Genomic DNA, 16,305 nt, shown 5'->3' with positions numbered 1-16,305 from the left:
TTTCAATCACTAAATGAACTGTTGTAAGTTGAGGACTACCTGTATTCTACTTTTCCTTTGTATATTTGAAAAAGCTAACAATTTTGCTTTGAGAGGAATGATAGTGCATCAATGTAAAACGCTGGCACAGAAATATAATTTTCTAGCACTTCCCAGAGTTTATTTCTTCAGCAACTCTTAAAAGAACCTTGGGTAGTAGGGCTGAAAATAGGCTTTTCTGAAATATGGGACATGTTTGCAAGAAGCATTAACACCTGAGGATATAAGCTGTGATTTTTAATTGACTGATATGTGCCATCAATTTGTTTTTTAACTATTACCAAACACATAGACAGATTTTCTAGATGATGATGTGTCTCAAATCTGGTCTTCCAACGTACACAGTCATTGGCACTATAAATGAATCCATCCCCTTTGGTATTGTTTATTTTCTTGTCCTTCCTTCCACTTTTCCCAGCATTAGAGCCTTCTCTAGAGAGCTCACTCTATGTAATGTGTGGTAAAATAAAGTAGAATAATTGAGCCTGGTCATTTATGCTGCAAGTGAGTCAGTGGTGGGATTCAAAAATTTTTACTACTGGTTCTGTGGGCGTGACTTGAGCGTGGCAGGGGAAGGATACTGTGAAATCTCCAGTTAGAGGTGGTATTTGCTGGTTCTCTGAATTACTCAAAATTTCCGCTACCGGTTCTACAGAGCTGGCCAGAACCTGCTGAACACCATCTCTGAAGTGAGTATTCTGGGTTGATCAACAATCCATTTGTTTTCTAGCCTGTCAATTCTTAGTGACCACGTGGATGGGCCACCTTTTCCAGGATGATTTATTGCCATCATGGCCTATCAAGATTCTCAAAGGTGCATCCATTGCTGCTATAATCAGATCTGTCCACCTTGCTGTTGATTGCCCTTTTTAAATTTTTCTTCCTGTCTTTCCCAGAATTTTAGACTTCTCAAAGAAGCTGAGACTTTGTAAAACTTGTCCAAATTATGATAATCTGAGCCTGCACATGTGTACCCTCATGTGAGAAATCTGGATGGATTTGTATAAAAAGTACAAATCAAAAGCAACATTTGCAGAGTTGTTTACAAAGATTTTTGGGGACTGCAGCCAAAGCTCTGATGAAGGGTACTGGTTTTGTATCCTTGTTTATACTGTACTGAAAAGGCTAAAAATACTGTTACAACACCAGTAAGTATTGATAAGTATTATGGATGCCATTAGAACAAATTATACTGTATGAAAGGTTTGGCATATGCAGTCATAATTACTGCTCTTGTTTGTGGGGCTGGAAAAGCATCAGCTTTCCTTATACCCTGAATTATTTAAAACACAAAACATGCACTCTTTCTCAGGATAAAAACTGTAGAAAATAGTATGTTCAAGTATAAACATTTTGAAAAACATAAACAATTGTTTGAAAGATCACATCTAGTATAGTACTTTCAGTCCATCACTGTTTCTTCCAACTTTGAAGAGGGTGCTTTCATTTGTCTGCTGAAGAACATTATCTTCAAATTGTTTTCCCGTAGACAAGAATTGCTTTGTGTTCCCCTCATTGACAAATAAATTAAAAATATCTGTCAGTGCATGGCATCTACTTGAGAAATAAAATATAAAACATATTCACACAAAATGTATCATTTGTAAGGCAGTGTTTGTTTTGAATTTAAACTGAAACACTACAATGTTCTTAGAATAAGTTTTATAGGCTTTTCAAAGTCTACTACAATTATTAAGAACTAATTGTTTACAGATGAGTGCTTGTTATTCTAACTTATTCCATTGTGGCTCAGGTTTTTTTTCCTGTTCTGACACAGCATAGTTGTCATCCTTTATTTAATCCTGTCCTTGGTACTTCTCTGGTGCTTTGCAGGTATATTGGGATTGGTTTACTGAGTGCAAATTTTAAAGTTAGGATTAGGGAATTACCTTTAGTCCTCCTCCTCCTCCTCCTCCTCCTCCCTCCTCCTCTTCCTCCTCCCCCCCAGTCCTCCTCTCCCCCTCCCCCTGCTCCTCCTCCATATCAACTGTATCCTGAAATCCCTGCTTTGCTGTTCCAGATAGGTGTTTGCCATCAAGACAGTGCAGGCAATGGTGCTGCTTGTAAGGAGTGACGATAGCCCTGTAAACATTTTCCCCACATTATCTCTATTTAGATAAACCTAAATATTGAGTGTAGTATCAATTATAGCAATTATCCATTACAGGTAGTCCCCATATTAAAACATCTGCTTTAAGAATAACTCCTAGATATGCATGTAGATCTCTCCTGAAGATGTCATTGAAATAACCAGAGATGGCCCTGAGTCCAAATACAATGATGGCTCGGTGGCCCCAAAATTTTGTAGAGTTGTTTGCAAAAATGAGTCCAGCAAACGCATATTCATTTATACAATAAACGCCATTGCAAAAACCATTCCCAACCACAAAAAACTTCGCTCAAGACCAGACTTATCCATGTTGCAAAGAATCTGCTCCCATGAACTCCGCAAGGAACTCAAAAGATGTCTAGACAATGGAGAGAAGGATCTCTACATTGACTACCACACAGATTGTATCAAAAGTAAGTCACACAACCCACAACTCCACATCCAACCCTACCTCATCCAATCCACCATCACTCAAAACTAGGCACGCATGCCCCTAACTACCCCAATTTCAACTACAACTGGACTTAAATGCAAGCTACTCAATGCAAGAAGCCTTGTGAATAAAATACCTGAATTTCTCCTCTTATTAAATATGGCTAAATTTGACATCATATTTGTCTGTGAAACATGGCTGAATGCATCTCTCCCTGACTCCATTACCACAGTAAGAGACTATCATGTTTATCATGTGAAATTCGTAGAGGAGGTGGTGTTGCTATCTTCTATAAAAAGTCCTTACATCTAAAAAACATCCAGGTTACCCAAGAGCTTGCTCTTCCTGAGACCATTGTCTGTGAACTGTCCTTAAATATCACATTTCGATTCTTACTATGTTACAGAGCCCCTGATTATGACATCGAATATGTAAACAAGCTAAATTCACTACTAACATGGGCAACATCCTGCCCACACACTTTTATCTTTCTTGGTGACTTCAATCTACCTCACATTAACTGGACCCTAAACGAATGTAAAACTGAACCCATACATGCAACCTTCTACAATACTGTAACAAACCTGGGACTGGAACAACTAGTAACCAACAATACTAGACTTAACTGCCTCAATCTCATCTTCTGCAATAGTTTGAATTCAATTTATGGAATACAAATTAAAGAACCCTTTTCCAACAGTGACCACAGCATGATTGACTTTTGTCTCAACATATGTCCACACAAAAATGAGACTGCCTGGAATTAAAAAGAACTTATAGCAAAATCTCCACAAGACTTCCAAAGGATACATCTTAACTGAAACATCACAACAAAATAGTAAAGCCCCAGGAAGAGAAAGTGAAAAAAGAAATAAGAAGAAACAGTTTGGGACTATTTGGATTACTAAGTGATCTCTGGATTCTTGGTTATTGCATTTAAATGACTAAAATCAATTGGGTGCTTGTTTAAAACTGTTTAAAATGGCTCCACTTTTAGAAGAACTGAAAATGGAACTTAAAAAGTACAAAGAAGATGCACAAGAAGGGAAAGGTTCTTTTGGCTTCATATTTCAGTTCTTAGAAATGGAGATTTGGAACTATGAGAAACAACAAGAAATGCCTGCAGAACAAGTAGATTGCGACAAAGAAGAAGCCATCTTTAATGAACAAGTAATCAGGTGGGGGAAAAAAAGGAAAGGGGGGAAAGAGAATGGAAAGTTTAAGATTGGGAAAAACAACCCCAAAAAAGAAAAGAGTGAAAAATAAGTATAAAATCAGAAAGCAACAGAAAAGGGAAATGCAGAAGAAAGAATTAGAGGTAGAGAGACAAGGGGGTAAAAAGGGGAGGGAGAAGAAGAGAGGGAGGAAAGAAAGGAAAAGAAGTTATAAAGGACAGAAACAAAATATAGAGAAACAGGGCCTATTTAGAGATAATGGATGAAAATCTAATGGAAAAAGGGATTCTATAAAGGTATATAAGATTACTATCTTATATTATTGTTATATTAGAAATAGAAATAATTTCAGAAAATATGAAACAATGTATGATTAAAATGTTTGATAAAATAGTTATCATAACTTAGTGGAATGCTTGTCAATAAATAAATGTAACAAAATGAATATTTAATGATTTACAAAACATGTGAAGAGAAATAAGGAAAAAATTAATTATGGAGATTATATGTGTCTTTAAGGAAGTATGATATTTAATTGAAAAATGTTAAAGGTGTTAAAACTTTAATGATTATTAATGATAGAACTGAATTGGAATGGAATGAGGGTTTATAATTACAAATATTTATAATCCTTTTTTTAAAAAGAATATAGTGTGTATTATAAGAATGTACCAAGCAGAATTAGATTGGAAGTTATGTATTATGTATTATATTGAAGGTCATAACCTTAAGGTATATATTGAAGTTTAAATAAGAGTTGAATGGATATAATTAAAAGATATAAAGGTGTCATACTCCAATTAATAACTACAGGAGAAAATTTGTTTAATGAGAAAAGATAATATGAAATTGAAACAGAACAGACAAAAGTATAAATATAATGATATGAATTGAGATGAGATAATCAAAATAAAATTGAGAAAATTAAAAGAGGGGAAAAACTATCTAGAAAATGTAGAATAGTATAAGATATGGAATAGAACACAAAAATGAGCATGAAATTGAGTTTGTGTCTGTATAAAGAAATTCAGCCCGGGACCATGCTATTTTCAAAAAAGATGTTTTACTTGTATTTTGTGTGTGTGAAAACCCAAATAAAATGTTATTTAAAAAAAAAGAATGCCAGCAAGGGCTGTGATGTTGATGCTATTATACATCTTGGTACAAATGATCTTTCCCAGAAAGATGTATTTTCTGTTCAGAAAGACTTCCAGAGCTTGGGGTATGAACTTAGTAATATGGACTGTCGGCTTATCTTTTCAGAGGTTCTACCTGTATACAAGGAACAAAAAGGGAAAGGGCAGCGTGTAGCAGAGTTTAATGTGTGGCTAAAGAAGTGGTGTAAAAGGGAAGGCTTTGGTTTTATTAGTCATGATGTCTGCAGCTGGTCCAATGAAAAACTGTAGAAAAGAAATGGTTTGCATCTATCAAAGAAAGGGACTGAGTTACTTGGCATTAAATTCATAGATTTCCTGGATAAACATTTAAACTGAACAGCAGGGACAGAGAATTTATGGATTCAGAACATCTCTGTCCCCAGCAACCTAAAACTAATAAGGATACCAGTGCATGCAAAATAGATGTTTGTGCAGGTAAGATTATCAACCTTGATGCCAACCAAAACCAAGCATTTAATAGTGAGTGGCATACCATGTGCACTAATCAAACAGGTGGCAAGAAAGTAGGGACAGGCAGGCACAACACAGGTTATGTAGACAGGAAACACAGTGTCAGACATAAAGATCTCAAGTGCCTATATACAAATGCACAAAGTTTGGGGAACAAGCAGGGTGAACTCGAACTATGAATACATGAAGGTAAATATGATATAGTTGGAATAACAAACTTGGTGGGATGAAACCCATGACTGGAATATATTAGTAGAAGGATACAAACTATTAAAAAAAAACAGACCCCATAAAAGAGGAGGTGGCGTTGCACTGTATGTAAAGGACCACTATATTGCTACAGAAATGCATGAAACCAAAGATGAAAACCACCTAGAATGCATATGGGTCAATATAAAAGAAAAAAAGAATGACATGGCCATAGGTGTATATTATAGGCCACCCAATCAAGCAGAAAAAAATAGATGTCCTTTTTGCCAGCCAACTAACGAACATATGCAGGAAACACACAACAATAGTAATGGGAGACTTCAATTATCCTGATATCAATTGGAAAACTAATTCTGCACCAAGTGAGAAATCAAATAAGTTCCTAACCAACCTAGCTGACAACTTTGTTGTCCAAAAGGTAGAGGGTGAAACTAGAGGGACAGCCATACTGGACTTAATTCTTACAAACAGAGAAGAAGCGTTAGAGGGAGTTGAAACTGCAGGAACCTTGGGTGAGAGTGACCATGTCATACTAGAATTCAACATAATACAAACACAAGCAACAGAACATAATGACACCAGAGTCTTGGATTTTAAAAGAGCTGATTTCAATAAACTCAGAACTTGGGAAAGATTCCATGGATGAAAATCCTAAAGGGGAAAACAACTGAAGAATCTTGGGAAACTCTAAAAAGTATGATCATAGAAGCCCAGACCAGCACAATACCACTGAGAAATAAAAACAAAAAATCCAAGAAGAAACCAGCATGGCTGACAAAGATCTCTCTGGCAAATTGAAAGAAAAAAAGGACAAGTACAAAAAATGGAAAGAAGGACATACAACTAAGGCAAAATATCAGCAGATAGCCAGAATCTGCAAAGACAAGTCAGGATAGCAAAGGCTCAGAACGAACAAAGACTTGCAACAAAAGTCAAAGATAATAAAAAAAGTTTCTTCCAACATATAAATAACAAGAAAAAAATCAAGGAAACAGTCGGTCCACTAAAGAGAGAATATGGCAAGGAAGTAACAGGCAACAGAGAGAAAGCAGAACTGCTTAACTCATTCTTTGCATCTGTCTTCACACAAAAAGAAACTATAGCTCAACCCACCAAAAACATAACTGTAAAAGACAGACCAGAAATAAAAGTTAAAATTAGCAAAAAAAATAGTAAGAGAACACCTGTCTGATCCTGATAAAAACAAATCACCGGGGCCTGATGGATTACATCCCAGAGTTTTAAAGGAGCTGGCAGAGATCATCTCAGAACCACTGCACCATATCTTTCAAAAATCCCGGAGCACCGGGGAACTACCAGAGGACTGGAAAAGAGCTGATGTGGTTCCCATCTTCAAAAAAGGAAAAAAAATAGACCCAGGAAACTATAGACCAATCAGCCTAACATCAATACCCGGGAAGATACTGAAAAAGATAATAAAAAAACAATTCTGCCAATATCTAGAAACAAGTAAAGTAATAACTAGCAGTCAGCACGGGTTTGTTAAGAACAGATCATGCCAAACCAATCTTATTTCATTCTTCAACACAGTGACTAAATTAGTAGAACAGCAAAATACTGTGGACATAATATATTTAGATTTCAGCAAGGCATTCGACAAAGTAGACCAAAACCTACTTCTTAGTAAGCTAGAAAAAAGTGGAATAGATAGCACCACCACTAGATGGATTCGCAACTGGTTGGCAAACCATACTCAACGAGTAGTCCTTAATGTCTACATGGACGGAAGTAAGCAGTGGGGTGCCACAAGGTTCCATCTTTAATATCTTCATTAACAACTTAGATGAGGAAGTAGAAGGGGAACTTACCAAATTTGCAGATGATACAAAGCTGGCAGGAATAGGTAACACCCAAGAAGATATTGACTAGAACACTGGGCCATATATAATAAAATGAAATTCAATATAGAGAAAAGTAAAGTCCTACACTTAGGCAAGAAAAACCAAAAGTACACATATAAACTGGGTGAAACCAGGCTCAATAGCAGTAACTGTGAGAGGGATCTTGGAGTCTTCGTGGACAACCAGCTAAATATGAGCCAGCAGTGTGCAGCAGCAGCCAAAAAAGCTAATGCAATCCTAAATTGTATTAACAGAGGGATACAGTCAAGATCAAGGGAAGTACTAATACCACTCTATAAATCCTTAGTAGGACCACACCTAGAGTACTGCATCCAGTTTAGGTCACCACATTATAAAAAAGATGTTGAGACTCTAGAAATAATACAGAGAAGAGCAACCAGGGTGATTAGGGGACTGGAGGCTAAAACAAACAATGAACCATTGCAGGAACTGGGCTTGGCTAGTCTAGTAAAGAGAAGGACCAGGGGAGACATGATTGCGGTCTTCCAAAATTTGAGGGGCTGCCACATGGAGACATGATTGCGGTCTTCCAAAATTTGAGGGGAAGCTATTTTCTAAAGCTCCTATAGGCCAGACAAGGAATAATGGATGGAAACTGAACAAGGAGAGATTTAACATGGAAACAAGGAGAAACTTTCTGACAGTGAGAACAATTAACCAATGGAACAGCTTGCCCTCGGAAGTTGTGGGAGTGCCATCACTTGAGACTTTCAAGAAGCGATTGGACTGCCATTTGTCAGGCAAGTTTGCCAGGTAAGGAGTGAGTGGGCGGGGAGTGTTCCTGCGGGCCATGTGGGCAGCACAGTCTTGTGTTTCTGCGCAGCCTGGATTAATTGCTTTATGGGGGTGCTCTGGGGGTGAGATTTCTCTGCGGACCACCAAAATTTTCTCAAGGCCCACCAGTGGGCCGCAGCCCACCGGTTGGTGACCACTGTTGTAAGCAATTGACAAACCAAATAAAATAAATAAATAAATAAAATATGGGCTGCCTGTTACTAAACATGAGGGCATCATTCTCCCCTTCCTCCAGTCGACAAAGTGCTGACGCCACAGAATGCTTTCAGGAACTGCAGAAGCCGCACATTTTTAATATAAAGCTTATTTACAGTGTTTTTCAGGAATTCCAGAAGCATTGTGTGGTTCAGGGAAATACAATGCCATCACCATTTTTTTTAATAATAGGCAGTCCTTCAAATTCTAACTTAAATACAAATTCAGGTTAAAGACAAAGACAGAATTAGAGAATGGAACTATTTTAATCCAGAGGTTACTTGAACAGCTAGTTCCTTCCATTCATTTCTGATTGCCTTCTTTAGCATTAACAAAAAAAACCCAACAACCCATCTTTATTTTGGTTATTCTGAGAAATTTCAAGAAACAATTCTGTGAAAAAATTCCATTTGCCATATCCTTCAAAACAAACCTCTCCTGACTTTTTCACCTTCTGCCCTAGGTCTGTGAAGGGTATAGCAGTCATTGCATAACTCAGATGTACACATCCACATGCCCATTCTTCTTGATGTCATTTTTTTCCTGAAGTCATTTTCTTCCACACTTTTTTTGACAATTCTTTCAAATGGTTGTTTCTAAACGCTCCCAAGTATAATGCACTTCAAAAATTTGCAATAGAATCAATTTTAATAGTAAGTGCTGCTAGATGAAGGAACACTTTACTTTTATCAATAGAGAAAACCACAAGGACTATCTACTGGCATTATGGAATTATAAAAGGGGTTTATTCTCTTTATTTTTTATTATTTCCCCATGTCAATCCTTTTTATTAGTTTATAATACAAAATGCCAAAATGCAAAAGCAAATAATAGGAAAAAATAGGGGACAGAATAGGAAAGAGAAAAGTGTAGAGAAGAAAGGAAAAAGAAAGAAAAGGCATTGACTTCCGACTCCTCTTTGGTGCAGTAGGATAAGAAATACCTCAACTGTTTACTTTTACATAGTAGAGATTTATGAAATGGATTAGATTGGGATCTCTGGAAAGATCAGGGTAGTGCAAAGCATCAAAACGTCAATGGGATTCATAAAGAAGATTCCTTCCTTCCAACTATATCAAATACACAGAAATGCATTTAACAGAATAATAAGAGTCGGAAGGGACCTTGGAGTCCAACCCCCTACTCAAGCAGGAAGCCCTACATAGGTAGTCTTCAACTTACAACAGTTCATTTAGTGACTGTTCAAAGTTACAACAGCATTGAAAAAGTGATTTATAACCATTTTTCATGCTTATGACCGTTGCAGCATCCCCATGGTCATGTGATCAAAGTTCAGATACTTGGCAAGTGACTCATATTTATGACAGTTGCAGCGTCTGGCGATCCTGTGTTGTAATTTCTGACAAACAAAATCAATGGGGAAGGCAGTTTCACTTAACAGCTGGGTTACTACCAACCGTAGTGATTCACTTAAAAAGGGGGCAAGAAAGATTGAAAAATGGGGCAAAATTCACTTAACACATTTCTTGCTTAGCAACAGAAGTTTTGGGCTGAGTTGTGGTTGTAAGTTGAGGACCACCTGTGCCATTTCAGACAAATGGTTGTTTAAACTTTTCTTAAAAACCTCAAGTGTTGGAGCACCCACATTTTCTGGAGGCAAGTCATTCTGCTGATTAATTGTTCTAACTATCAGGAAATTTCTCCTGAGTTTTAGGTTGGTGCAATCCCAGGTAGAAAATTGGCCTAAAACCCCAACAAACAATTTGCAGATCATCCAAAAAAAAAAAAAATAACAACAAGGTTTGCTTAATATATACTGATTCTGCCCAATTACCAAATGTGTGTCACATACTCATATAGTAAAAACTGTGGATGCTGTGTTTACTGAGGGACATTGCATTTGGAAAGATGTCATTGTAGCGTTATGTACTCAGAGGCAGCTTCAATGCAGTTCTTGCCCTTGTCTGTCAACATTATATTCTGTTTTTACCCATTAGGGAGGAGCAAATATGTGAAACCAAGGCTTAGAGAGAAAACTCACTCTTGGTGTGCCTGCATCTTTTGATTGCTGCAGGTTTTTTTACTATTGCATCAGTCATACAATTGGCAAGTTCATTTGCTGAATATTTATGTACTTTACCCATGGTTGATGCAAGTGCTGTATCAATGTTCTCATGATATAAAATTTAGTTCCCAAGTACACAACTCCTGTCTGCTAACTTCTCATCAACATGCCTTGCTTTTCAAAGGAAATTTGCCATTTACTGTGTTATCTGGGCCCAAAAGAGAAGTCATCTTGGAAGCTGGGAAGCAAACTTTGTAACTTAGGTTTGTTATAGCTGGACTAAGATTAGATCTTAGATCTTAAGATAAACATTCATTTTGGATCTGGAAGATCCAATAAATTGCAGGTGTCAGTTCAAAAGCCTCATGCAGAGGGAGCTAGTATAATGTCAACTTGCTCACTATAGTTATGGCATTCTTCTAATCAATGGATATACACAATGATGTACTCCATACAGACATTTAATGAACCACATAGCTATCAGCATCTGTTCTAAACCACAGTGATGTCAAAATGACACAACTGTTGTATTTGCATCATGATAAAATCTTCCATATGGTACTTGCCACCATTACACATCATTGTTTATCAGTTGAAACTTTCACATAATGAAGTATAGACTAGCTTAACTTTCTTAGTTGTTGCCATGCCATATGCAATATTCCTTGGATAAGGATAATACGATCAGTTTTAGTATATTTTTATCAGTATGCCAGAAGCTTACCCAGAACATATTTTACCAAAGTGTGTTCATACTCATGCATACTGTTCTGTACAAGCAAAGATCTCTGATTTGGAGACTAACTTACAAACAATATATCGGTAGTTTTTACTTTACAATCATTTGTTAGTGACTTTTGAAGTTACAATACCACTGAAAAAAGTGACCCACAACCTGTCCTCACACTTATGATTGTAGCAGCATCCCTCGGGTCACATAATCAGAATTTGGACACTTGGCAACCAGCATGTGTTTACAATGGTTGCAGCATCCTGGGGTCATTGATTGCCATTTGCAACTTTCCCAGCAAAGTCAATGGGGGAATCCAGATCTGCTTAATGACCACATGAATCACCTAACAACTGCAAGTGATTCATTTAACAACTGTGGCATGATTCTCTTTAATAACTGCTTTGCTTAACAACAGAAATTCTGGTCCCAATTATGGTTATATGTTTTTATTTCAAGGAATAAGTGTATTGTTCTACACATCTCACCAGCTAAAAGGTATACAGAGATATTTCCAAGATATTTTGAAAGTTATCCATTTATTGAAATTGACCTCCTTCTAATATCCTTTTACTTTTTGCACTTTCTTATAAATCTGCCACCGTGTATGATAGCAGCTTTAAAAATGGTGATTGTCACTGATGAAAGTGGACCTGCATCTGTTTTCAGCTATCTTTCTCCCTCTCTCTGAGTCTTCAAAGAGACTGGCTGTAACCTATTTTGATCTCAGCTGCTGTTTCCTGGAGCTTGCTCTGAAATAAAAAAAACACTGTGGGTTCCTCCCTTTTTATGCCAGACCTCTGAAGAACCAGAACAACAGGAAGGCAAGCAAGTTTCAAAATCCAATGTACATTTAGCTGTTTAAGGGATTCACTTTGGATTTGAAACCAATCTTATTTCTCTGGAGTGACCTCAGAATCAGGTTAGATCATAAGAACTTGTGACAGAACCTAAAGAACTCTTTCAACAGATACAGTTTTAATTTATTTTTCATGTTTCTAGACTGCCCGTCTCCCTTGAGGAGCTCTGGGTTGTGTACAGTCTAATTAACATATAAAACAGCACAATTTAACATGTTAACATTAGAATATTAAAATTAAGACTAAAACATTTTAAATTGTGAGATTACAACATTATAAAACTTCAAAGAAATAGAAAATTCCAGGATTCCTTTGTGTCCCCTATGCAAGGCCATAGAGTCAAGTTTTGACTCCTTTCTGGAAGGCCAAGAGAGTGGGGGGCTACTCACTTCTGGGGGAAGGATGTTCCATAATTTGGGGGCGGTGGCAGAGAAGTCTCTCTTCCTAGACCCCACGAGTTGACATTTTTTGACTGATGGGCATACCTTCTCTGCCCGATCAAGTGGTACAGGCTGATGTGATGGGACGAAGTTGGTCCCATGCCATGTATGACTTTATAGGTCACAACCACCACCCTAAATTGGATGCACCACTCAGTGTAGTTCTTGGAGCAAGATATATGTTAGATGTGCCCTTTTTGGGGCACCCAATATGGCTTATGCAGTCCCACTCTGCACCAACTGAACTTCTGGATACTTTTTGAGGGTGGCTCATTGCAATAGTCCAGTCAGGTGTTGACCAAGGTGTGAGAGATTGGAGAACCTCCCTTTTCAGGAAGGGGCAAATTAGGGCACAAAGTAACATTGGGCAAAGGCCCCCCCAGCAATGGCTACCACCTGCTCTTGGTGTAGATTTTGCTGTCTCCATTGCCAGTCATAATGATTTCTGCTCAGGTTTCCAGCTAAAGAATGATAGGCCTCTTTTTTCACATGTGAGGAAGGCTGCCTTCCTCATACTTTCTCAGTCTCACTGCCTAGCAGGAAAACTCTCTACCAGTCCCAGCAGTGGTTTTAAGAGATAGTCCCACACATTTAGCCATTTGTCAGAATTCCCCAACACCACCATCACTTGCTTTCTATCCATGAAGAAATCAGCTATTTGGAGTCAGAGGGATGAAGGTGAAGGTGGAGAGAAGGCTTTTTATCAAGTCTCCCGGTGATCCTGAACCCAGAGACTTGGATCACACCAGATAGTTGACAGCCTAGAACAAGAGTAATGAGCATGGGTAAGAGTGTGGAGTCCCGCCCTCTCCCCCTTCCCCTTTTATTGTATAATACCCAATGCCTATCAAGGCTATTAGAGCTGATGCCATAAACTTGAACCTGGTTTCCTTAATGCCCAATTGGCTGAATATGATTTCACAACCAATATGATGCTGTGGGTGCTACATGCAATTCATTGCCAAAGTCCATTGCTAGGATTTTAGTTTGGTTCAAATTCATTCTGCAGTGGGCTAGATCTATTTCAGTTTGCCTTATCCAGGTTTTCCTTGATATCCTGCACATAAATTTTCTTTCAAGAGGTTATGTTCTTCAGGCTTATATGGGAAGTGAAAAGGACCCATATTCTGTTCACACATTCAGAGTGCCTTAGTCACTTTTACCCCAAAATGTCATCTGTTATTGTTGACTGGTTGCAGCTTTGATGAATGGCTTAGTTTCTGATGCAGTCCACTCCTGTGATGAGAACTGTCCTCTAAAATTGTGCATTTGGAGAATTTCTAATTTTTGGAACTCTGCAATAGGAGCATTCATCATTCAGCTTAATGTAGTAGCAGTGATAATAATATTCATGACTTAAACATTTGGAATGTAGTATATCTTGGGCGCCTTCTGTAAACCTTAGACAAGTGGCAATGACATGACTTTTGCATTTGAGCTGTTGTGACAATCTTATTTTCTATATTACTCTATATATACTGCTAAAACTAAAATCTTATGGTATCTCTGGACACCCGCATAACTAGATAGAAGCATTCCTGTCAAACAGACAACAAATGGTCAAAACTGGGAGCGTCCTATCAAATTCTCTACCTGTTAACAGTGGTGCCCCCCTAGGACCAACTCTCTTCATACTCTACATAAATGACTTCTGTGATCATATCAAGAGCAACTGCATTCTCTTCACTGATGATGTAAAGCTATTCAACACCACAGACAATACTGCTACCCTTTAAAAAGACCTCGACTATGTATCAGAATGGTCAAACAAATGGCAACTTCAAATCTCAACAAATAAATGCTCTGTCTTACATATTGGCAAAAAAAATAATCAGAAAATTAAATACAGGCTGAATAGTCAAGACCTTGTTGATGATCCAAACTCTGTCAAGGATCTTGGAGTACTCATCTCTAATGATCTAAGTGCTAATCCCACTGTAACTACATAGCCAAAAAGGCATTAAGTGTTGTTAACCTAATCTTAGGTAGCTTTTTATCTGGTAATATTACACTAATAACTAGGGCATACAAAACATTTGCTAGACCAATACTTGACTACAGCTCATCAGTCTGGAACCCACATTACGTATCTGATATTAACACAGTTGAGAAAGTCTAGAAATATTTCACAAGAAGAGTTCTCCACTCCTCTACTCATTGCAGAATACCTTATGCCACCAGACTCGAAATTCTAGACCTAGAAAACCTAGAACTATGCCACCTTCAGTCCAATCTAAGTATAGTACAGTATATAAAATCATACATTGCAATGTCCTACCTGTCAATGAATACTTCAGCTTCAACCATAACAACACAAGAGCAAATAATAGATACAAACTCAAGGCTAATCACACCAAGCTTGATTGCAGGAAATATGACTTCAGCAACAGAGTCATCAATGTCTGGAATACTCTACCTGACTCTGTGGTTTCTTGCCCAAACCTCATAAACTGTCCCTACCGTCCCTGTCCTATTGTTTCTTTTATATTTTTTTTATTTTTCGTATATGTATCCATGTATTCATAACTATGTTTTTACTTATACCTATTATCTTGTAAGCAATTGACAACTAAAAATAAAATAAATAAATAAAAAATATATTGTCAACCCTGCCAAGTCTCTTCTTCCTGTCTCTCGAAGTTATTCTGGCAAAATTATGGAATTAAGATATTGCAACTCTCATTATAATCCATTTAGCTGTTTGACCATTGGTGACTCATTAGTGAATGAATGAAGGAATTCTTCATTGGCAAGTGTGATTAGACACACAAGCAATTTGTCTTGGTGCATATGCTCTCAGTGTACATAAAAAGAAAAGATACATTCGTCAAGAATCATAAGGCACAACATTTAATGATAGTCATAGGGTACAATAAGCAATCATATCATACAAGGAAACAGTCAATAAAAATTGTAAGGATACAAGCAACAAAGTTACAGCCATACAGTCCCAAGTGGGAGGGGATGGGTGATAAGGAATGATGAGAAGATTAATAGTAATAGTAGTGCAGACTTTGTAAATAGTTGGATAGTGTTGAGGGAATTATTTGTTTAGCAGAGTGATGGCGTTTGGGAAGAAACTGTTCTTGTGTCTAGTTGTTCTGGTGGGCAGTGCTCTATAGAGTCATTTTCAGGGAAGGAGTTGAAACAGTTGATGTCCAGGATATCAGGGTTCTGTAAATATTTTCACAGCCCTCTTTTTGACTTGTATAGTATACAGGTCCTCAGTGGAAGGGAGGTTGGTAAAAATCGTTTTTTTCTGCAGTCCTAATTATCCTCTGAAGTCTGTGTCTGTCCTGTTTGGTTGCAGAGCCAAACCAGACTGTTATACAGGTGCAGATGACAGACTCAATAATTCCTCTGTAGAACTTTATCAGCAGCTCCTTGGGCAGTTTGAGCTTTCTGAGTTGGCACAGAAAGAACATTCTTTGTTGTGCTTTTTTGATGACGTGATCCGTACTTTTATCTTTTCCATCTTGTTGACTGGTCCAAATGGCTCTGCTACATTCCTGATAACACAGAGGGTATCAGTGGCTTCCACTTCATCACCAGCAAAAATTACAATGTCTTGTACATGCAGAAGGTGAGTGATGCATTGCCCCAGACCAAATCCTATTTCGAATGACTTTTCTCCTATGGTGACACATACCTTGTATACACCCAAGTAGACTGAGAAGCCCCGTGATAGTTCACCCTTGATGGAAACCCTGCTGATTGAATCATCTTAAGAGTGCTGATCCATATGACCTTATTTGGTATTCTCTCAGCAGCAACTGCTTTC

Source organism: Pseudonaja textilis, chromosome 1 (genome assembly GCF_049901715.1).
Source record: "Pseudonaja textilis isolate UNSWEBS1 chromosome 1, rPseTex1.2, whole genome shotgun sequence".
NCBI classification, from domain to species: Eukaryota; Metazoa; Chordata; class Lepidosauria; order Squamata; family Elapidae; genus Pseudonaja; species Pseudonaja textilis.
Note: the sequence above shows the minus strand (reverse complement) of the source record.